The 20731-nt window shown below is 46.3% G+C and overlaps 4 non-coding genes and 37 pseudogenes across 4 annotated transcripts; all 41 read right to left on the reverse strand.

Moving 5' to 3' along the window:
• Nucleotides 1-172: 172 nt before the first annotated feature.
• On the reverse strand, nt 173-291 carry LOC148244596 (5S ribosomal RNA; annotated as a pseudogene).
• Nucleotides 292-496: 205 nt separating this feature from the next.
• Nucleotides 497-615, reverse strand: LOC148244597 (5S ribosomal RNA; annotated as a pseudogene).
• Nucleotides 616-1178: 563 nt separating this feature from the next.
• Nucleotides 1179-1297, reverse strand: LOC148244598 (5S ribosomal RNA; annotated as a pseudogene).
• Nucleotides 1298-1858: 561 nt separating this feature from the next.
• LOC148244599 (5S ribosomal RNA) lies at nt 1859-1977 on the reverse strand. Its single transcript, XR_015814797.1, has one exon. It is a non-coding gene; the product is annotated as a 5S ribosomal RNA (ribosomal RNA).
• A 205-nt stretch (nt 1978-2182) lies between these two features.
• LOC148244600 (5S ribosomal RNA) lies at nt 2183-2301 on the reverse strand (annotated as a pseudogene).
• Nucleotides 2302-2510: 209 nt separating this feature from the next.
• On the reverse strand, nt 2511-2629 carry LOC148244601 (5S ribosomal RNA; annotated as a pseudogene).
• Nucleotides 2630-2833: 204 nt separating this feature from the next.
• LOC148244602 (5S ribosomal RNA) lies at nt 2834-2951 on the reverse strand (annotated as a pseudogene).
• A 561-nt stretch (nt 2952-3512) lies between these two features.
• On the reverse strand, nt 3513-3631 carry LOC148244603 (5S ribosomal RNA; annotated as a pseudogene).
• A 567-nt stretch (nt 3632-4198) lies between these two features.
• LOC148244604 (5S ribosomal RNA) lies at nt 4199-4317 on the reverse strand. Its single transcript, XR_015815083.1, has one exon. It is a non-coding gene; the product is annotated as a 5S ribosomal RNA (ribosomal RNA).
• A 209-nt stretch (nt 4318-4526) lies between these two features.
• Nucleotides 4527-4645, reverse strand: LOC148244605 (5S ribosomal RNA; annotated as a pseudogene).
• Nucleotides 4646-5528: 883 nt separating this feature from the next.
• Nucleotides 5529-5647, reverse strand: LOC148244606 (5S ribosomal RNA; annotated as a pseudogene).
• A 205-nt stretch (nt 5648-5852) lies between these two features.
• Nucleotides 5853-5971, reverse strand: LOC148244607 (5S ribosomal RNA; annotated as a pseudogene).
• A 209-nt stretch (nt 5972-6180) lies between these two features.
• Nucleotides 6181-6299, reverse strand: LOC148244608 (5S ribosomal RNA; annotated as a pseudogene).
• An 884-nt stretch (nt 6300-7183) lies between these two features.
• On the reverse strand, nt 7184-7302 carry LOC148244609 (5S ribosomal RNA). The gene has a single exon (XR_015814372.1). It is a non-coding gene; the product is annotated as a 5S ribosomal RNA (ribosomal RNA).
• A 203-nt stretch (nt 7303-7505) lies between these two features.
• On the reverse strand, nt 7506-7624 carry LOC148244610 (5S ribosomal RNA; annotated as a pseudogene).
• A 209-nt stretch (nt 7625-7833) lies between these two features.
• Nucleotides 7834-7952, reverse strand: LOC148244611 (5S ribosomal RNA; annotated as a pseudogene).
• Nucleotides 7953-8161: 209 nt separating this feature from the next.
• LOC148244612 (5S ribosomal RNA) lies at nt 8162-8280 on the reverse strand (annotated as a pseudogene).
• Nucleotides 8281-8483: 203 nt separating this feature from the next.
• On the reverse strand, nt 8484-8601 carry LOC148244613 (5S ribosomal RNA; annotated as a pseudogene).
• A 209-nt stretch (nt 8602-8810) lies between these two features.
• LOC148244614 (5S ribosomal RNA) lies at nt 8811-8929 on the reverse strand (annotated as a pseudogene).
• Nucleotides 8930-9132: 203 nt separating this feature from the next.
• LOC148244615 (5S ribosomal RNA) lies at nt 9133-9251 on the reverse strand (annotated as a pseudogene).
• A 204-nt stretch (nt 9252-9455) lies between these two features.
• Nucleotides 9456-9574, reverse strand: LOC148244616 (5S ribosomal RNA; annotated as a pseudogene).
• A 208-nt stretch (nt 9575-9782) lies between these two features.
• Nucleotides 9783-9901, reverse strand: LOC148244617 (5S ribosomal RNA; annotated as a pseudogene).
• A 203-nt stretch (nt 9902-10104) lies between these two features.
• On the reverse strand, nt 10105-10222 carry LOC148244618 (5S ribosomal RNA; annotated as a pseudogene).
• A 560-nt stretch (nt 10223-10782) lies between these two features.
• Nucleotides 10783-10901, reverse strand: LOC148244619 (5S ribosomal RNA; annotated as a pseudogene).
• Nucleotides 10902-11107: 206 nt separating this feature from the next.
• Nucleotides 11108-11225, reverse strand: LOC148244620 (5S ribosomal RNA; annotated as a pseudogene).
• Nucleotides 11226-11785: 560 nt separating this feature from the next.
• On the reverse strand, nt 11786-11904 carry LOC148244621 (5S ribosomal RNA; annotated as a pseudogene).
• A 561-nt stretch (nt 11905-12465) lies between these two features.
• On the reverse strand, nt 12466-12584 carry LOC148244622 (5S ribosomal RNA; annotated as a pseudogene).
• A 205-nt stretch (nt 12585-12789) lies between these two features.
• LOC148244623 (5S ribosomal RNA) lies at nt 12790-12908 on the reverse strand. The gene has a single exon (XR_015814337.1). It is a non-coding gene; the product is annotated as a 5S ribosomal RNA (ribosomal RNA).
• Nucleotides 12909-13821: 913 nt separating this feature from the next.
• On the reverse strand, nt 13822-13940 carry LOC148244624 (5S ribosomal RNA; annotated as a pseudogene).
• A 563-nt stretch (nt 13941-14503) lies between these two features.
• Nucleotides 14504-14622, reverse strand: LOC148244625 (5S ribosomal RNA; annotated as a pseudogene).
• Nucleotides 14623-15184: 562 nt separating this feature from the next.
• On the reverse strand, nt 15185-15303 carry LOC148244626 (5S ribosomal RNA; annotated as a pseudogene).
• Nucleotides 15304-16220: 917 nt separating this feature from the next.
• LOC148244627 (5S ribosomal RNA) lies at nt 16221-16339 on the reverse strand (annotated as a pseudogene).
• Nucleotides 16340-16548: 209 nt separating this feature from the next.
• LOC148244628 (5S ribosomal RNA) lies at nt 16549-16667 on the reverse strand (annotated as a pseudogene).
• Nucleotides 16668-16871: 204 nt separating this feature from the next.
• On the reverse strand, nt 16872-16990 carry LOC148244629 (5S ribosomal RNA; annotated as a pseudogene).
• A 205-nt stretch (nt 16991-17195) lies between these two features.
• Nucleotides 17196-17314, reverse strand: LOC148244630 (5S ribosomal RNA; annotated as a pseudogene).
• A 205-nt stretch (nt 17315-17519) lies between these two features.
• Nucleotides 17520-17638, reverse strand: LOC148244631 (5S ribosomal RNA; annotated as a pseudogene).
• Nucleotides 17639-17843: 205 nt separating this feature from the next.
• LOC148244632 (5S ribosomal RNA) lies at nt 17844-17962 on the reverse strand (annotated as a pseudogene).
• Nucleotides 17963-18521: 559 nt separating this feature from the next.
• LOC148244633 (5S ribosomal RNA) lies at nt 18522-18640 on the reverse strand (annotated as a pseudogene).
• A 563-nt stretch (nt 18641-19203) lies between these two features.
• Nucleotides 19204-19322, reverse strand: LOC148244634 (5S ribosomal RNA; annotated as a pseudogene).
• A 204-nt stretch (nt 19323-19526) lies between these two features.
• LOC148244635 (5S ribosomal RNA) lies at nt 19527-19645 on the reverse strand (annotated as a pseudogene).
• A 563-nt stretch (nt 19646-20208) lies between these two features.
• LOC148244636 (5S ribosomal RNA) lies at nt 20209-20327 on the reverse strand (annotated as a pseudogene).
• Nucleotides 20328-20731: the final 404 nt, after the last annotated feature.

Raw genomic sequence — 20731 nt, forward strand, 5'->3', positions numbered from 1 at the left:
CTTTCTTCCCCCTCCCGTCATTTGTTTCCTTGTGCGTGCGCACTGCACCTCTCGTTCTCGTTCAAATATCAAGTAAAATGCCACGGCGCCGTGACTCACATTTGTGAATAAATCTGCGGACCATAATTAAAGTCGCGCGTAACGTCGAACGGCACATCTGAAAAAAAGAAAATTGGTGCAACACGAGAACTTCCCAGGAGGTAACCCATCATTGTACTACTTTTGCCAAAGCACACTTAACTGCGGAGTTCTGATGGGACCCGGTGCATTTGTGCTGGTGTGATCGCACCTGTTTAATTTCGTGCTGCAAATACATACACTCCTTCTCATTTCTTCCCCCTTCCGTCATTTGTTTCCTTGTGCGTTCACACTTCACCTCTCCTTCTCGTTCTAAAATCGATTAAAATACCCCTGATTCTTGACTCACATTTGAGTATAAACCAGCGGACCATAGTTCCAGTCGCGCGTAACATCGAACGACCCGTCTGAAAAAAAATTGGTGCAACACAAGGATTTCCAAGGAGGTCACCCATCCCAGTAATACTCTCGCCCAAGCACACTTAACTGCAAAGTTCTGATGGGATCCAGTGCATTAGTGCTGGTATGATCGCACCCGTTTAATTTCGCGCTGCAAATACATAAACTCCTTCTCCTTTCTTCCCCCTCCCGTCATTTGTTTCCTTGTAAGTGCGCACTGCACCTCCCGTGCTCGTTCTAATATCAAGTAAAATACTACGGTGCCGTGACTCACATTTGCTAATAAACCTGAGGACCATAATTCAAGTCGCGCGTAACGTCGAAAGAATCATCTGCAAAAAAATGGGTGCAACACGAGGACTTCACAAGAAAATGAGTGAAATATAAGGACTTCGCAGGAGGTAACCCATGCTAGTACTACTCTCGCCGAAGCACCCTTAACTTGCAGGGTTCTGATAGAATCCGTTGCATTAGTGCTGGTATGATTGCTCATGTTTCATTCTGCGCTGCAAATACATACACTTTTTCTCCCTCCATCCCCCTCCCCATCATTTGTTTCCTTGTGCGTGCACTCTCCATCTCTCCTTCTCGTTCTAATATCGATTAAAATGCCCCTGCTTCTTGACTCACATTTGCGTATAAACCAGTGGACCCTAGTTCCAGTCGCGAGTAACGTCGAACGACCAGTTTGAAAAAAAAAATTAGTGCGACACGAGGACTTCCCAAGAGGTCACCCATCCGAGTACTAATCTCGCCCAAGCACACTTCATTGCGGAGTTTTGATGGGATCCGGTGCATTAGTGCTGGTATGATCGCACTTGTTTAATTTTGCGCTGTAAATACATAAACTCATTCCCCTTTCTTCCCCCTCCCGTCATTTGTTTCCTTGTACGTGCGCACTGCACCTCCCGTTCTCGTTCTAATATCAAGTAAAATGCCACGGCGCCTTGACTCACATTTGCGAATTAACCTGCAGACCATAAATCAAGTCGCGCGTAACGTCGAAAGAATCATCTGCAAAAAGATGGGTGCAACACGAGGACCTCCCAAGAAAATGGGTGAAATATAAGGACTTCGCAGGAGGTCACCCATCCGAGTACTTTTCTCGCCCCAAGCACCCTTAACTGTTGAGTTCTGATAGAATCCGTTGCATTAGTGCTGGTATGATCCCTCATGTTTCATTTTGCACTACAAATACATACACTCTCTCTCTTTCCATCCCCCCTCCCGTCATTTGTTTCCTTGTGCGTGCACTCTGCATCTCTCTTTCTCGTTCTAATATCAAGTAATATGCCCCGGCACCGTGACTCAAATTTGCAAATGAACCAGCGGATTATAATTCCATACGCGCGTAACGTCGAACAACCCATCCGGAAAAAAATAGGTGCAAGACGAGGGCTTCCCAAGTGGTCACCCATCCGAGTACTACCCTCGCCCAAGCACACTTAACTGCGGAGTTCTGATAGGATCCGGAGTTTTAGTGCTGGTATGGTCGCACCTGTTTAATTTTGCGCTGCAAATACATACAATCCTTCCCCTTTCTTCCCCCTCCCGTCATTTGTTTCCTTGTGCGTTCACACTTCACCTCTCATTCTCGTTCTAATATCGATTAAAAAGCCCCTGCTTCTTGACTCATATTTGTGTATAAACCAGCAAACCCTAGTTCCAGATGCGCATAACGTTGAACAACCCGTCTGAAAAATAATTGGTGCGACACGAGGACTTCCCAGGAGGTCACCCATCCGAGTACTAATCTCGCTCAAACACACTTGACTGCGGAGTTCTGATGGGATCCGGTGCATTAGTGCTGGTATGATCGCACCTGTTTAACTTTGCACTGCAAATACATAAACTCATTCCCCTTTCTTCCCCCTCCCGTCATTTGTTTCCTTGTGCGTGCGCACTGCACCTCCCGTTCTGGTTCTAATATCAAGTAAAATGCTACAGCGTCGTGACTCACATTTGCGAATAAACCTGAGGACCATAATACAAGTCGCGCGTAACGTCGAACGGCCCATCTGAAAAAAAGAAAATGGGTGCAATACGAGAACTTCCCAGGAGGTAACCCATCATTGTACTACTTTCGCCAAAGCACACTTAACTGCGGAGTTCTTATGGGATCCGGTGCATTTGTGCTGGTGTGACCGTACCTGTTTAATTTCGTGCTGAAAATATATACACTCCTTCTTCCCTCCCCCCCTCCCATCATTTGTTTCCTTGTGCGTTCACACTGCACCTCTCCTTCTCGTTCTAATATCGATTAAAATGCCCCTGATTCTTGACTCACATTTGCGTATAAACCAGCGGACCATAGTTCCAGTCGCGTGTAACGTCGAACGACCCATCTGAAAAAAAATTGTTGCGATACGAGGACTTCTCAAGAGGTCACCCATCCGAGTACTAGTCTTGCCCAAGCACGCTTAACTGCAGAGTTCTGATGGGATCCAGTGCATTAGTGCTGGTATGATGCCACTTGTTTAATTTTGCGCTTCAAATACATACACTCCTTCTCTTTTCTTCCTCCTCCCGTCATTTGTTTCCTTGTGCGTGCGCACTGCACCTCCCGTACTCGTTCTAATATCAAGTAAAATGCCACGGCGCCGTGACTCACATTTGCGAATAAACCTGCGGACCATAAATCAAGTCAAGCGTAACGTCGCAAGAATCATCTGCAAAAAGATGGGTGCAATACGAGGACCTCCCAAGAAAATGGGTGAAATATAAGGACTTCGCAGGAGGTCACCCATCCGAGTACTTTTCTCTCCCAAGCACCCTTAACTGTTGAGTTCTGATAGAATCCGTTGCATTAGTGCTGGTATGATCCCTCATGTTTCATTCTGCACTGCAAATACATACACTCTTTCTCCTCCCATCCCCCCTCCCGTCATTTGTTTCCTTGTGCGTGCACTCTGCATCTCTCTTTCTCGTTCTAATATCAAGTAATATGCCCCCCCACCATGACTCACCTTTGCAAATGAACCAGCGGTTTATAATTCCATTCGCGCGTAATGTCGAACAATCCATCCGAAAAAAAATAGGTGCAACACGAGGGCTTCCCAGGTGGTCACCCATCTGAGTACTACTCTCACACAAGCACACTTAAATGCGGAGTTCTGATGGGATACGGGGCTGTAGTGCTTGTATGATCGCACCTGTTTAATTTCGCGCTGCAAATACATGCACTCCTTCTCCTTTCTTCCCCCTCCCGTCATTTGTTTCCTTGTGCGTGCGCACTGCACCTCTCGTTCTCATTCAAATATCAAGTAAAATGCCACGGTGCCATGACTCACATTTGCGAATAAATCTTCGGACCATAATTAAAGTCGTGCGTAACGTCGAACGGCACATCTGAAAAAAAAGAAAATGGGTGCAACACGAGGACTTCCTGAGAAAATGGGTGAAATATAAGGACTTCGCAGGAGGTCACCCATCCTAGTGCTACTCTCGCCCAAGCACCCTTAACTTACGGAGTTCTGATAGAATCCATTGCATTGGTGCTGGTATGATTGCTCATGTTTCATTCTGCGCTGCAAATACATACACTTTTTTTCCCTCCATCCCTCCTCCCGTCATTTGTTTCGTTGTGTGTGGATTCTGCATCTCTCCTTCTCGTTCTAATATCGATTAAAATGCCCCTGCTTCTTGACTCACATTTACGTATAAACCAGTGGACCCTAGTTCCAGTCGCGCGTAACGTCGAACGACCCGTCTGAAAAAAAAATTAGTGCGACACGAGCACTTCCCAGGAGGTCACTCATCCAAGTACTACTCTCGCCCAAGCACACTTAACTGCGGAGTTCTGATGGGATCCGGTGCATTAGTGCTGGTATGATCGCACCTGTTTAATTTCGCGCTGCAAATGGATAAACTCCTTCTCCTTTCTTCCCCCTCCCGTCATTTCTTTCCTTTTGCGTGCGCACTGCATGTCTCGTTCTCGTTCAAATATCAAGTAAAATGCCACGGCGCTGTGACTCACATTTGCGAATAAATCTGCGTACCATAATTAAAGTCGTGAGTAACGTCGAACGGCACATTTGAAAAAAAGAAAATGGGTGCAACACGAGAACTTCCCAAGAGGTAACCCATCATTGTACTACTTTCGCCAAAGCACACTTAACTGCGGAGTTCTGATGGGATCCGGTGCATTTGTGCTGGTGTGACCGCACCTGTTTAATTTCGTGCTGAAAATACATACACTCATTCTTCCCTCCCCCCCTCCCATCATTTGTTTCCTTGTGTGTTCACACTACACCTCTCATTCTCGTTCTAATATCGATTAAAATGCCCCTGATTCTTGACTAACATTTGTGTATAAACCAGCGGACCATAGTTCCAGTCGCGCGTAACGTCGAACGACGCATCTGAAAAAAAATTGTTGCGATAAGAGGACTTCCCAAGAGGTCACCCATCCGAGTACTACTCTCGCCCAAGCACGCTTAACTGCAGAGTTATGATGGGATCTAATGCATTAGGGCTGGTATGATGCCACTTGTTTAATATTGCGCTTCAAATACATACAATCCTTCTCTTTTCTTCCTCCTCCCTTCATTTGTTTCCTTGTTCGTGCGCACTGCACCTCCCGTACTCGTTCTAATATCAAGTAAAATGCCACGGCGCAGTGACTCACATTTGCGAATAAATCTGCGGACCATAAATCAAGTCGTGCGTAATGTCGAAAGAATCATCTGCAAAAAGATGGGTGCAACACGAGAACCTCCCAAGAAAATGGGTGAAATATAAGGACTTCGCAGGAGGTCACCCATCCGAGTACTTTTCTCGCCTAAGCACCCTTAACTGCGGAGTTCTGATAGAATCCGTTGCATTAGTGCTGGTATGATCCCTCATGTTTCATTCTGCACTGCAAATACATACTCTCTTTCTCCTTCAATCCCCCCTCCCGTCATTTATTTCCTTTTGCGTGCACTTTGTATCTCTCTTTCTCGTTCTAATATCAAGTAATATGCCCCGGCACCGTGACTCACCTTTGTAAATGAACCAGCAGTTTATAATTCCATTCGCGCGTAACGTCGAACAACCCATCCGAAAAAAAATAGGTGCAACACGACGGCTTCCCAAGTGGTCACCCATCCGAGTACTACCCTCGCCCAAGCACACTTACCTGCGGAGTTCTGATGGGATCCGGAGCTTTACTGCTGGTATGATCGCACCTATTTAATTTCGCGCTGCAAATACATACACTCCTTCTCATTTCTTCCCCCTCCCGTCATTTGTTTCATTGTGCGTTCACACTTCACCTCTCATTCTCGTTCTAATATCGATTAAAATGCCCCTGCTTCTTGACTCACATTTGCGTATAAACCAGTGGACCCTAGTTCCAGACGAGCGTAACGTCGAACGACCCGTCTGAAAAAAAATTGGTGCGACACAAGGACTTCCCAGGAGGTCACCCATCCGAGTACTAATCTCGCCGAAGCACACTTCACTGTGGAGTTCTAATGGGATCCAGTGCATTAGTGCTGGTATGATCGCACCTGTTTAATTTTGCGCTGCAAATACATAAACTCATTTTCCTTTCTTCCCCCTCCCGTCATTTGTTTCCTTGTGCGTGCGCACTGCACCTCTCGTTCTCGTTTAAATATCAAGTAAAATGCCACGGCGCCGTGACTCACATTTGCGAATAAATCTGCAGACCATAATTAAAGTCGCGCGTAACGTCGAATGGCACATCTTAAAAAAAGAAAATGGGTGCAACAAGAGAACTTTCCAGGAGGTAACCCATCATTGTACTACTTTCGCCAAAGCACACTTAACTGCAGAGTTCTGATGGGATCCGGTGCATTTGTGCTGGTATGACTGCACCTGTTTAATTTCGTGCCGAAAATACATACACTCCTTCTTCCCTCCCCCCCCTCCCATCATTTGTTTCCTTGTGCGTTCACACTGCACCTCTCCTTCTCGTTCTAATATCATTTAAAATGCCCCTAATCCTTGACTCACATTTGCGTATAAACCAGCGGACCATAGTTCCAGTCGCGCGTAACGTCGAACGACCCATCTGAAAAAAAATTGTTGCGATACGAGGACTTTCCAAGAGGTCACCCATCCGAGTACTACTCTCGCCCAAGCACACTTGATTGCAGAGTTTCGATGGGATCCAGTGCATTAGTGCGGGTATGATGCCACTTGCTTAATTTTGCGCTTCAAATACATACACTATTTCTCTTTTCTTCCTCCTCCCGTCATTTGTTTCCTTGCGCGTGCGCACTGCACCTCCCGTACTCGTTCTAATATCAAGTAAAATGCCACGGCGCCGTGACTCACATTTGCGAATAAACCTGCGGATCATAAATCAAGTCGCCCGTAACGTCGAAAGAATCATCTACAAAAAGATGGGTGCAACACGAGGATCTCCCAAGAAAATGGGTGAAATATAAGGACTTCGCAGGAGGTCACCCATCCGAGTACTTTTCTCTCCCAAGCACCCTTAACTACGGAGTTCTGATAGAATCCGTTGCATTAGTGCTGGTATGATCCCTCATGTTTCATTCCGCACTGCAAATACATACATTCTTTCTCATTCCATCCCCCCTCCCATCATTTGTTTTCTTGTGCGTGCACTCTGCATCTCTCTTGCTCGTTCTAATATCAAGTAATATGCCCCGGCACCGTGACTCACTTTTACAAATGAACCAGCGGTTTATAATTCCATTCGCGCGTAACGTCGAACAACCGATCCGAAAAAAAATAGGTGCAACACGAGGGCTTCCCAGGTGGTCACCCATCCGAGTACTACCCTCGCCCAAGCACACTTAACTGCGGAGTTCTGATGGGATCCAGAGCTTTAGTGCTGGTATGATCGCAACTGTTTAATTTTCTACTGTAAATACATACACTCCTTATTTCTTCCCCCTCCCGTCATTTGTTTCCTTGTGCGTTCACACTTCACCTCTCATTCTCGTTCTAATAGCGATTAAAATGCCCCTGCTTCTTGACTCACATTTGCGTATAAACCAGCGGACCCTAGTTCCAGACGCGCGTAACGTCGAACGACCCGTCTGAAAAAAAAATTAGTGCGACACGAGGACTTCCCATGAGGTCACCCATCCGAGTACTAATCTCGCCCAAGCACACTTAACTGCGGAGTTCTGATTGGATCCGGTGCATTAGTGCTGGTATGATTGCACCGGTTTAATTTCGCGCTGCAAATACATAAACTCTGTCTCCTTTCTTCTCCCTCCCGTCATTTGTTTCCTTGTGCGTGCGCACTGCACCTCTCGTTCTCGTTCAAATATCAAGTAAAATGCCACGGCGCCGTGACTCACATTTGCGAATAAATCTGTGGACCATAATTAAAGTCGCGCGTAACGTCAAACGACACATCTGGAAAAAAAAAAATGGGTGCAACACGAGAACTTCCCACGAGGTAACCCATCATTGTACTAGTTTCACCAAAGCACACTTAACTGCGGAGTTCTGATGGGATCCGGTGCATTTATGCTGGTATGATCGCACATGTTTAATTTCGCGCTGCAAATACATAAACTCCTTCTCCTTTCTTCCCCCTCCCGTCATTTGTTTCCTTGTGCGTGCGCACTGCACCTCTCGTTCTCGTTCAAATATCAGGTAAAATGCCACGGCACCGTGACTCACATTTGCAAATAAATCTGCGGACCATAATTAAAGTCGCGCGTAAAGTCGAACGACACATCTGAAAAAAAGAAAATGGGTGCAATACGAGAACCTCCCAGGAGGTAACCCATCATTGTACTACTTTCGCCAAAGCAGACTTAACTGCGGAGTTCTGATGGGATCCGGTGCATTTGTGCTGGTCTGAGCGCACCTGTTTAATTTCGTGCTGAAAATACATACACTCTTTCTTCCCTCCCCCCCTCCCATCATTTGTTTCCATGTGCGTTCACACTGCACCTCTCCTTCTCGTTCTAATATCGATTAAAATGCCCCTGATTCTTGACTCACATTTGCGTATAAACCAGCGGACCATAGTTCCAGTCGCGCGTAACGGCGAACGACCCATCTAAAAAAAATTGTTGCGATACGAGGACTTCCAAAGAGGTCACCCATCCGAGTACTACTCTCGCCCAAGCACACTTAACTGCAGAGTTCTGATGGGATCCAGTGCATTAGTGCTGGTATGATGCCACTTGTTTAATTTTGTGCTTCAAATACATACACTTCTTCTCTTTTCTTCCTCCTCCCGTCATTTGTTTCCTTGTGCGTGCGCACTGCACCTCCCGTTCTCGTTCAAATATCAAGTAAAATGCCACGGCGCCGTGACTCACATTTGCAAATAAATCTGCGAACCATAATTAAAGTCGCGCGTAACATCGAACGGCACATCTGAAAAAAAAAAATGGGTGCAACACGAGAACTTCCCATGAGGTAACCCATCATTGTACTACTTTCGCCAAAGCACACTTAACTGCGGAGTTCTGATGGGATCCGGTGCATTTGTGCTGATGTGACCGCACCTGTTTAATTTCGTGCTGAAAATACATACACTCCTTCTTCCCTCCCCCCTCCCATCATTTGTTTCCTTGTGCGTTCACACTGCACCTCTCCTTCTCGTTCTAATATCGATTAAAATGCCCCTGATTCTTGACTCACATTTGCGTATAAACCAGCGGACCATAGTTCCAGTCGCGCGTAATGTCGAACGACCCATCTGAAAAAAAATTGTTGCGATACGAGGACTTCCCAAGAGGTCACCCATCATTGTACTACTTTCGCCAAAGCACACTTAACTGCGGAGTTCTGATGGGATCCGGGGCATTTGTGCTGGTGTGACCGTACCTGTTTAATTTCGTGCTGAAAATACATACACTCATTCTTCCCTCCCTGCCTCCCATCATTTGTTTCCTTGTGCGTTCACACTGCAACTCTCATTCTCGTCCTAATATCGATTAAAATGCCCATGATTCTTGACTCACATTTGCGTATAAACCAGCGGACCATAGTTCCAGTCGCGCGTAACGTTGAACGTCCCCTCTGAAAAAAAATTGCTGCGATATGAGGACTTCCCAAGAGGTCACACATCCGAGTACTACTCTCGCCCAAGCACACTTCACTGTGGAGTTCTGATGGGATCCGGTGCATCAGTGCTGGTATGATCGCACCTGTTTAATTTCGCGCTGCAAATACATAAACTCATTCCCCTTTCTTCCCCATCCCGTCATTTATTTCCTTGTGCGTGCGCACTGCACCTCTCGTTCTCGTTCAAATATCAAGTAAAATGCCACGGCGCCTTGACTCACATTTGCAAATAAATCTGCGGACCATAATTAAAGTCGCGCGTAACATCGAACGGCACATCTGAAAAAAAAAAATGGGTTCAACACGAGAACTTCCCATGAGGTAACCCATCATTGTACTACTTTCGCCAAAGCACACTTAACTGCGGAGTTCTGATGGGATCCGGTGCATTTGTGCTGGTGTGACCGCACCTGTTTAATTTCGTTCTGAAAATACATACACTCCTTCTTCCCTCCCCCCTCCCATCATTTGTTTCCTTGTGCGTTCACACTGCACCTCTTTTTCTCGTTCTAATATCGATTAAAATGCCCCTTTTTCTTAACTCACATTTGCGTATAAACCAGCGGACCATAGTTCCAGTAGCGCGTAACGTCGAACGACACATCTGAAAAAAAATTGTTGCGATACGAGGACTTCCCAAGAGGTCACGCATCCGAGTACTACTCTCGCCCAAGCACACTTAACTGCAGAGTTCTGATGGGATCGAGTGCATTAGTGCTGGTATGATGCCACTTGTTTAATTTTGCGCTTCAAATACATACACTCCTTCTCTTTTCTTCCTCCTCCCGTCATTTGTTTCCTTTTTCGTGCACACTGCACCTCTCGTTCTCGTTCTAATATCAAGTAAAATGCCACGGCGCCGTGACTCACATTTGCGAATAAACCTGCGGACCATAAATCAAGTCGCGTGTAACGTCGAAAGAATCATCTGCAAAAAGATGGGTGCAACACGAGGACCTCCCAAGAAAATGGGTGAAATATAAAGACTTCGCAGGAGGTCACCCATTCGAGTACTTTTCTCGCCAAAGCACCCTTAACTGCGGAGTTCTGATAGAATCCGTTGCATTAGGCTGGTATGATCCCTCATGTATCATTCTGCACTGCAAATACATACACTATGTCTCCTTCCATCCCCCCTCCTGTCATTTGTTTTCTTGTGCATGCACTCTGCATCTCTCTTTCTCGTTCTAATATCAAGTAATATGCCCCGGCAACGTGACTCACCTTTGCAAATGAACCAGCGGTTTATAATTCCATTCGCGCGTAACGTCAAACAACCCATCCGAAAATATATAGGTGCAACACGAGGGCTTCCCAGGTGGTCACCCATCCGAGTACTACTCTCGCCCAAGTACACTTAATTGCGGAGTTCTGATAGGATCCGGAGCTTTAGTGCTGGTATGATCGCACCTGTTTAATTTTTCGCTGCAAATACATACACTCCTTCTCCTTTCTTCCCCCTCCCGTCATTTGTTTCCTTGTGCGTTCACACTTCACCTCTCGTTCTCATTCTAACATCGATTAAAATGTCCCTGCTTCTTGACTCACATGTGCGTATAAACCAGTGGACCCTAGTTCCAGTCACGCGTAACGTCGAACGACCCATCTGAAAAAAAAATTGTTGCGATACAAGGACTTCTCAAGAGGTCACCCATCCGAGTACTACTCTCGCCCAAGCACACTTAACTGCAGAGTTCTGATGGGATCCAGTGCATTAGTGCTGGTATGATGCCACTTGTTTAATTTTGCGCTTCAAATACATACACTCCTTCTCTTTTCTTCCTCCTCTTGTCATTTGTTTCCTTGTGCGTGCGCACTGCACCTCCCGTACTCGTTCTAATATGAAGTAAATTTCCACGGCGACGTGACTCACATTTGCGAATAAACCTGAGGACCATAATTCAAGTCGCGCGTAACGTCGAAAGAATCATCTGCAAAAAAATGGGTGCAACACGAGGACTTCACAAGAAAATGGGTTAAATATAAGGACTTCGCAGGAGGTAACCCACGCTAGTACTACTCTCGCCCAAGCACCCTTACCTACGGAGTTCTGATAGAATCCGTTGCGTTAGTGCTGGTATCATCGCACCTGTTTCATTTCGTGCTGAAAATACATACACTCCTTCTCCTTCCCTCCCCCTCCCATCAATTGTTTCCTTGCGCGTTCACACTGCGCCTCTCCTTCTCGTTCAAATATCGATTAAAATGCCCCTGCTTCTTGACTCACATTTGCGTATAAACCAGCGGACCCTAGTTCCAGTCGCGCGTAACGTCGAACGACCTATCTGAAAAAAAATTGTTGCGATACGAGGACTTCGCAGGAGGTCACCCATCCGAGTACTACTCTCGCCCAAGCACAGTTAACTGCGGAGTTTTGATGGGATCCGGTGCATTAGTGCTGGTATGATAGCACCCGTTTAATTTCGCGCTGCAAATACATAAATTCCTTCTCCTTTCTTCCCCCTCCCGTCATTTGTTTCCTTGTGCGTGCACACTGCACCTCCCGTGCTCGTTCTAATATCAAGTAAAATGCTACGGTGCCGTGACTCACATTTGCGAATAAACCTGAGGACCATAATTCAAGTCGCGCGTATCGTCGAAAGAATCATCTGCAAAAAAATGGGTGCAACACGAGGACTTCCTAAGAAAATGGGTGAAATATAAGGACTTCGCAGTAGGTCACCCATCCTAGTGCTACTCTCGCCCAAACACCCTTAACTTGCGGAGTTCTGATAGAACCCGTTGCATTGGTGCTGGTATGATTGCTCATGTTTCATTCTGCGTTGCAAATACATACACTTTTTCTCCCTCCATCCCCCCTCACTTCATTTGTTTCCTTGTGCATACACTCTGCATCTCTCCTTCTCGTTCTAATATCAAGTAATATGCCCCGGCACCGTGACTCACCTTTGCAAATGAACCAGCGGTTTATAATTCAATTCGCGCGTAACGTCGAACAACCCATCCGAAAAATAATATGTGCAACACGAGGGCTTCCCAAGTGGTCACCCATCCGAGTACTTCTCTTACCCAGGCACACTTAACTGCGGAGTTCTGATGGGATCCGGAGTTTTAGTGCTGGTATGATCGCACCTCTTTAATTTTGCGCTGCAAATACTTACACTCCTTCTCCTTTCTTCCCCTTCCCGTCATCTGTTTCCTTGTGCGTTCACACTTCACCTCTCATTCTCGTTCTAATATCGATTAAAATGCCCCTTCTTCTTGACTCACATTTGCGTATAAACCAGCGGATACAAGTTCCAGACGCGCGTACCGTCGAACGACCCGTCTGAAAAAAAATTGGTGCGACACGAGGACTTCCCAGGAGGTAACCCATCCGAGTACTAATCTCGCCCAAGCACACTTCACTGCGGAGTTCTGATGGGATCCGGTGCATTAGTGCTAGTATGATCGCACCAGTTTAATTTCGCGCTGCAAATACATAAACTCATTCCCTTTTCTTCCCCCTCCCGTCATTTGTTTCCTTGTGCGTGTGCACTGCACCTCCCGTTCTCGTTCTAATATAAAGTAAAATGCTACAGCGCCGTGAATCACATTTGCGAATAAACCTGATGACCATAATTCAAGTCGCGCGTAACGTCGAAAGAATTATCTGCAAAAAAATGGGTCCAACACGAGGACTTCACAAGAAAATGGGTGAAATATAAGGACTTCGCAGGAGGTAACCCATGCTAGTGCTACTCTCGCCCAAGCACCCTTACCTACGGAGTTCTGATAGAATCCGTTGCATTAGTGCTGGTATGATCGCACCTGTTTCATTTCGTGCTGAAAATACATACACTCCTTCTCCTTTCTTCCCCCTCCCGTCATTTGTTTCCTTGTGCGTTCACACTTCACCTCTCATTCTCGTTCTAATATCGATTAAAATGCCCCTGCTTCTTGACTCACATTTTTGTATAAACCAGCGGACCCTAGTTCAAAACGCGCGTAATGTCGAATGACCCGTCTGAAAAAAAATTGGTGCGACACGAGGACTTCACAAGAAAATGGATGAAATATAAGGACTTCATAGGAGGTAACCCATGCTAGTACTACTCTCGCCCAGGCACCCTTACCTACGGAGTTCTGATAGAATCCGTTGCATTAGTGTTGGTATGATCGCACTTGTTTCATTTCGTGCTTAAAATACATACACTCCTTCTCCTTCCCTCCCCCTCCCATCAATTGTTTCCTTGTGCGTTCACACTGCACCTCTCATTCTCGTTCTAATATCGATTAAAATGCCCCTGCTTCTTGGCTCACATTTGCGTATAAACCAGCGGACCCTAGTTCCAGTCGCGCGTAACGTTAAACGACCCGTCTGAAAAAAAATTGGTGCGACACGAGGACTTCCCAGGAGGTCACCCATCCGAGTTTAACTCTCGCCCAAGTACACTTAAGTGCGGAGTTCTGATGGGATCCGGTGCATTAGTGCTGGTATGATCGCACCCATTTAATTTTGCGCTGCAAATACATAAACTCCTTCTCCTTTCTTCCCCCTCCCGTCATTTGTTTAATTGTGCGTGCGCACTGCACCTCCCAGGCTCGTTTTAATATCAAGTAAAATGCTACGGTGCCGTGACTCACATTTGCGAATAAACCTGAGGACCATAATTCAAGTCGCGCGTATCGTCGAAAGAATCATCTGCAAAAAAATGGGTGCAACACGAGGACTTCCTAAGAAAATGGGTGAAATATAAGGACTTCGCAGGAGGTCACCCATCCTAGTGCTACTCTCGCCCAAGAACCATTAACTTGCAGAGTTCTGATCGAATCCGTTGCGTTGGTGCTGGTATGATTGCTCATGTTTCATTCTGCGCTGCAAATACATACACTTTTTCTCCCTCTATCCCCCCTCCCGTCATTTGTTTCCTTGTGCGTGCACTCTGCATCTCTCCTTCTCATTCTAACATCGATTAAAATGTCCCTGCTTCTTGACTCACATGTGCGTATAAACCAGTGGACCCTAGTTCCAGTCACGCGTAACGTCGAACGACCCGTCTGAAAAAAAAAATTAGTGCGACACGAGGACTTCCCAGGAGGTCAACCATCCTAGTACTAATCTCGCCCAAGAACACATCATTGCGGAGTTCTGATGGGATCCGGTGCATTAGTGCTGGTATGATCGCACCTGTTTAATTTTGCGCTGCAAATACATAAACTCATTCCCCTTTCTTCCCTCTCCCGTCATTTCTTTCCTTGTGCGTGCGCACTGCACCTCCCGTTCTCGTTCTAATATCAAGTAAAATGCTACAGTGCCGTGACTCACATTTGCGAATAAACCTGAGGACCATAATTCAAGTCGCGTGTATCATCGAAAGAATCATCTGCAAAAAAATGGATGCAACACGAGGACTTCCTAAGAAAATTGGTGAAATATAAGGACTTCGCAGGAGGTAACCCATGCTAGTGCTACTCTCGCCCAAGCACCCTTAACTTGCAGAGTTCTGATAGAATCCGTTGCATTGGTGCTGGTATGATTGCTCATGTTTCATTCTGCGCTACAAATACAAAAACTTTTTATCCCTCCATCCCCCGCTCCCGTCATTTGTTTCCTTGTGCGTGCACTCTGCATCTCTCCTTCTCGTTCTAATATCGATTAAAATGCCCCTTCTTCTTGACTCACATTTGCGTATAAACCAGCGGACCCTAGTTCCAGTCGCGCGTAACGTCGAACGACCCGTCTGAAAATGAATTGGTGCGACACGAGGACTTCCCAGGAGGTCACCCATCCGAGTACTACTCTCGCCTAAGCACAGTTAACTGCGGAGTTCTGATGGGATCCGGTGCATTAGTGCTGGTATGATCGCACCCGTTTAATTCTGCGCTGCAAATACATAAACTCCTTCTCCTTTGTTCCCCCTCCCGTCATTTGTTTCCTTGTGCGTGCGCACTGCACCTCCCGTGCTCGTTTTAATATCAAGTAAAATGCTACGGTGCCGTGACTCACATTTGCGAATAAACTTGAGGACCATAATTCAAGTCCCCCGTAACGTCGAAAGAATCATCTGCAAAAAAATGGGTGGAACACGAGGACTTCCTAAGAAAATGGGTGAAATATAAGGACTTCGCAGGAGGTCACCCATCCTAGAGCTACTCTCGCCCAAGCACTCTTAACTTGCGGAGTTCTGATAGAATCCGTTGCATTGGTGCTGGCATGATTGCTCATGTTTCATTCTGCGCTGCAAATACATACACTTTTTCTCCCTCCATCCCCCCTCCCGTCAATTGTTTCCTTGTGCGTTCACTCTGCACATCTCCTTCTCGTTCTAATATCGATTAAAATGCCCCTGCTTCTAGACTCACATTTGGGAATAAACCTGAGGACCATAATTCAAGTCGCGCGTAACGTCGAAAGAATCATCTGCAAAAAAATGGGTGCAACACGAGGACTTTACAAGAAAATGGGTGAAATATAAGGATTTCGCAGGAGGTAACCCATGCTAGTACTACTCTCGCCCAGGCACCCTTACCTATGGAGTTCTGATAGAATCCGATGCATTAGTGCTGGTATGATCGCACCTGCTTCATTTCGTGCTGAAAATACATACACTCTTTCTCCTTCCCTCCCCCTCCCGTCATTTGTTTCCTTGTGCGTGCACTCTGCATCTCTCTTTCTCGTTCTAATATCGATTAAAATGCCCCTGCTTCTTGACTCACATTTGCGTATAAACCAGTAGACCCTAGTTGCAGTCGCGCATAACGTCGAATGACCGGTCTGAAAAAAAAAATTAGTGCGACACGAGGACTTCCCAGTAGGTCACCCATCCTAGTATTACTCTCGCCCAAGCACACTTAACTGCAGAGTTCTAATGGGATCCGGTGCATTAGTGCTAATATGATCGCACCTCTCTAATTTCGCGCTGCAAATAGATAAACTCCTTCTCCTTTCTTCCCCCTCCCGTCATTTGTTTCCTTGTTCGTGCGCACTGCACCTCACGTTCTCGTTCAAATATCAAGTAAAATGCCACGGTGCCGTGACTCACATTTGCGAAAAAATCTGCGGACCATGATTAAAGTCGCGCGTAACGTCGAACGATACATCTGAAAAAAAGAAAATGGGTGCAACACGAGAACTTCCCAGGAGGTAACCCATCATTGTACTACTTTCGCCAAAGCACACTTAACTGCGAAGTTCTGATGGGATCCGGTGCATTTGTGCTGGTGTGACCGCACCTGTTTAATTTCGTGCTGAAAATACATACGCTCCTTCTTCCCTACCCCCCTCCCATCATTTGTTTCCTTGTGCGTTCACACTGCACCTCTCCTTCTCGTTCTAATATCGATTAAAATGCCCCTGATTCTTGACCCACATTTGCGTATAAACCAGCGGACCATAGTTCCAGCCGCGCGTAACGTCGAACGTCCCCTCTGAAAAAAAATTGTTGCGATACGAGGACTTCCCAAGAGGTCACACATCCGAGTACTACTCTCGCCCAAGCACACTTCACTGTGGAGTTCTGATGGGATCCGGTGCATTAGTGCTGGTATGATCGCACCTGTTTAATTTTGCGCTGCAAATACATAAAGTCATTCCCCTTTCTTCCCCCTCCCGTCATTTTTTTCCTTGTGCATGCGCACTGCACCTCCCGTTCTCGTTCTAATATCAAGTAAAATGCTACAGAGCTGTGACTATCATTTGCGAATAAACCTGAGGACCATAATTCAAGTCGCACGTAATGTTGAAAGAATCATCTGCAAAAAAATGGGTGCAACACGAGGACTTCCCAAGTGGTCACCCATCTGAGTACTACTCTCGCCCAAGCACACTTAACTGCGGAGTTATGATGGGATCTGTTGCATTAGTGCTGGTATGATCGCACCTGATTAATTTCGCGCTGCAAATACATAAACTCCTTCTCCTTTCTTCCCCCTCCCGTCATTTTTTTCCTTGTGCGTGCACTCTGCATCTCTCTTTCTCTTTCTAATATCAAGTAATATGCCCCGGCACCATGACTCACCTTTGCAAATGAACCAGTGGTTTATAATTCCATTCGCGCCTAACGTCGAACAACCCATCCGAAAAAAAATCAGTGCAACACGAGGGCTTCCCAAGTGGTCACCCATCCGAGTACTACTCTCGCCCAAGCACTCCTAACAGCGGAGTTCTGATGGGATCCGAGGCTTTAGTGCTGGTATGATCGCACCCGTTTAATTCTACACTGCAAATACATGAACTCCTTCTCCTTTCTTCCCCCTCCCGTCATTTGTTTCCATGTGCGTTCACACTTCACGTCTCATTCTCGTTCTAATATCGATTAAAATGCCCCTGCTTCTTGACTCACATTTGCGTATAAACCAGCGGACCTTAGTTCCAGACGCGCGTAATGTCGAACGACCCGTCTGAAAAAAAATTGGTGTGACACGAGGACTTCCCAGGAGGTCACCCATCCGAGTACTAATCTCGCCCAAGCACACCTCACTGCGGAGTTCTGATGGGTTCCGGTGCATTAGTGCTGGTATGATCGCACCTGTTTAATTTCGGGCATCAAATACATAAACTCATTCCCCTTTCTTCCCCCTCCCGTTATTTGTTTCCTTGTGCGTGCGCACTGCACCTCCCGTTCTTGTTCTAATATCAAGTAAAATGCTACAGCGCCGTGACTCACATTTGCGAATAAACCTGAGGACCATAATTCAAGTCGCGCGTAACGTCGAAAGAATCATCTGCAAAAAAATGGGTGCAACACGAGGACTTCACGAGAAAATGGGTGAAATATAAGGACTTCGCAGGAGGTAACCCATGCTAGTGCTACTCTCGCCCAAGCAGCCTTACCTACGGAGTTCTGATAGAATCCGTTGCATTAGTGCTGGTATGATCGCACCTGTTTCATTTCGTGCTGAAAATACATACACTCCCTCTCCTTCCCTCCCCCTCCCATCAATTGTTTCCTTGTGCGTTCACACTGCACCCCTCCTTCTCGTTCTAATACCGATTAAAATGCCCCTGCTTCTTGACTCACATTTGCGGATAAACTAGCGGACCCTAGTTCCAATCGCGCGTAACGTCGAACGACCTGTCTGAAAAAAAATTTGTGCGACACGAGGACTTCCCAGGAGGTCACCCATCTGAGTACTACTCTCGCCCAAGCACACTTAACTGCGGAGATCTGACGGAATCCGGTGCATTAGTGCTGGTATGATCGCACCTGTTTAATTTTGCGCTACAAATACATAAACTCATTCCCCTTTCTTCCCCCTCCCGTCATTTGTATCCTTGTGCGTGCGCACTGCACCTCCCGTTCTCGTTCTAATATCAAGTAAAATAGTACATCGCCGTGACTCACATCTGCGAATAAACCATAGGACCATAATTCAAGTCGCGCGTAACGTCGAAAGAATCATCTGCAAAAAAATGGGTACAACACGAGGACTTCACAAGAAAATGGGTGAAATATAAGGACTTCGCAGGAGGTAACCCATGCTAGTACTACTCTCGCCCAAGCACCCTTACCTACGGAGTTCTGATAGAATTCGTTGCATTAGTGCTGGTATGATCGCACCTGTTTCATTTCGCGCTGCAAATACATACACTCCTTCTCCTTTCTTCCCCATCACGTCATTTGTTTCCTTGTGTGTGCGCACTGCACCTCTTATTCTCGTTCAAATATCAAGTAAAATTCCACGGCACCGTGACTCACATTTGCGAATAAATCTGCGGATCATAATTCATGTCGCGCGTAACGTCGAACGGCACATCTGAAAAAAAGAAAATGGGTGCAACACGAGAACTTTCCAGGAGGTAACCCAACATTGTACTACTTTCGCCAGAGCACACTTAACTACAGAGTTCTGATGGGATCCGGTGCATTTGTGCTGGTGTGACCGCACCTGTTTAATTTCGTGCTGAAAATACATACACTCCTTCTTCACTCCCCCCCTCCCATCATTTGTTTCCTTGTGCCTTCACACTGCAGCTCTCCTTCTCGTTCTAATATCGATTAAAATGCCCCTGATTCTTGACTCACATTTGCGTATAAACCAGCGGACCATAGTTCCAGTCGCGTGTAAAGTCGAACGATCCGTCTGAAAAAAAATTGGTGCGACACGAGGACCTCCCAGGTGGTCACCAATCCGAGTACTACTCTCTCCCAAGCACACTTAACTGCAGAGTTCTGATGGGATCTAGTGCATTAGTGCTGGTATGATCGCACCCGTTTAATTCCGCGCTGCAAGTACATAAACTACTTCTCCTTTCTTCCCCCTCCCGTCATTTGTTTCCTTGTGCGTGCACACTGCACCTCCCGTGCTCGTTCTAATATCAATTAAAATACTACGGTGCCGTGACTCACATTTGCGAATAAACCTGAGGACCATAATTCAAGTCGCGCGTATCGTCGAAAGAATCATCTGCAAAAAAATGGGTGGAACACGAGGACTTCCTAAGAAAATGGGTGAAATATAAGGACTTCGCAGGAGGTCACCTATCCTAGTGCTACTCTCGCCCAAGCACCCTTAACTTGTAGAGTTCTGATAGAATCCGTTGCATTGGTGCTGGTATGATTGCTCATGTTTCATTCTGCGCTACAAATACATACACTTTTTATCCCTCCATCCCACCCTCCCGTCATTTGTTTCCTTGTGCGTGCACTCTGTATCTCTCCTTCTCGTTCTAATATCGATTAAAATGCCCCTTCTTCTTGACTCACATTTGCGTATAAACTAGTGGACCCTAGTTCCAGTCGCGCGTAACGTCGAACGACCCGTCTGAAAAAAAAATTAGTGCGACACGAGGACTTCCCAAGAGGTCACCCATACGAGTACTACTCTCGGCAAAGCACACTTAACTGCGGAGTTCTGATGGGATCCGGTGCATTAGTGCTGGTATGATCGCACCTGTTTAATTTCGCGCTGCAAATACATAAACTGCTTCTCCTTTTTTCCCCCTCCCATTATTTGTTTCCTTTTGCGTGCGCACTGCACCTCTCGTTCTCGTTCTCGTTCAAATATCAAGTAAAATGCCATGGTGCCGTGACTCACATTTGCGAATAAATCTGTGGACCATAATTAAAGTCGCGCATAACGTCGAACGACACATCTGAAAAAAAAAATGGGTGCAACACGAGAACTTCCCAGGAGGTAACCCATCATTGTACTACTTTCCATCATTGTACTACTTTCGCCAAAGCACAGTTAACTGCGGAGTTCTGATGGGATCCGGTGCATTTGTGCTGGTGTGACCGCACCTGTTTAATTTTGTGCTGAAAATACATACACTCCTTCTTCCCTCCCCCCCTCCCAT

This window comes from Carica papaya, chromosome 8 (genome assembly GCF_054855325.1).
Source record: "Carica papaya isolate Zhongbai chromosome 8, ASM5485532v1, whole genome shotgun sequence".
NCBI lineage: Eukaryota > Viridiplantae > Streptophyta > Magnoliopsida > Brassicales > Caricaceae > Carica > Carica papaya.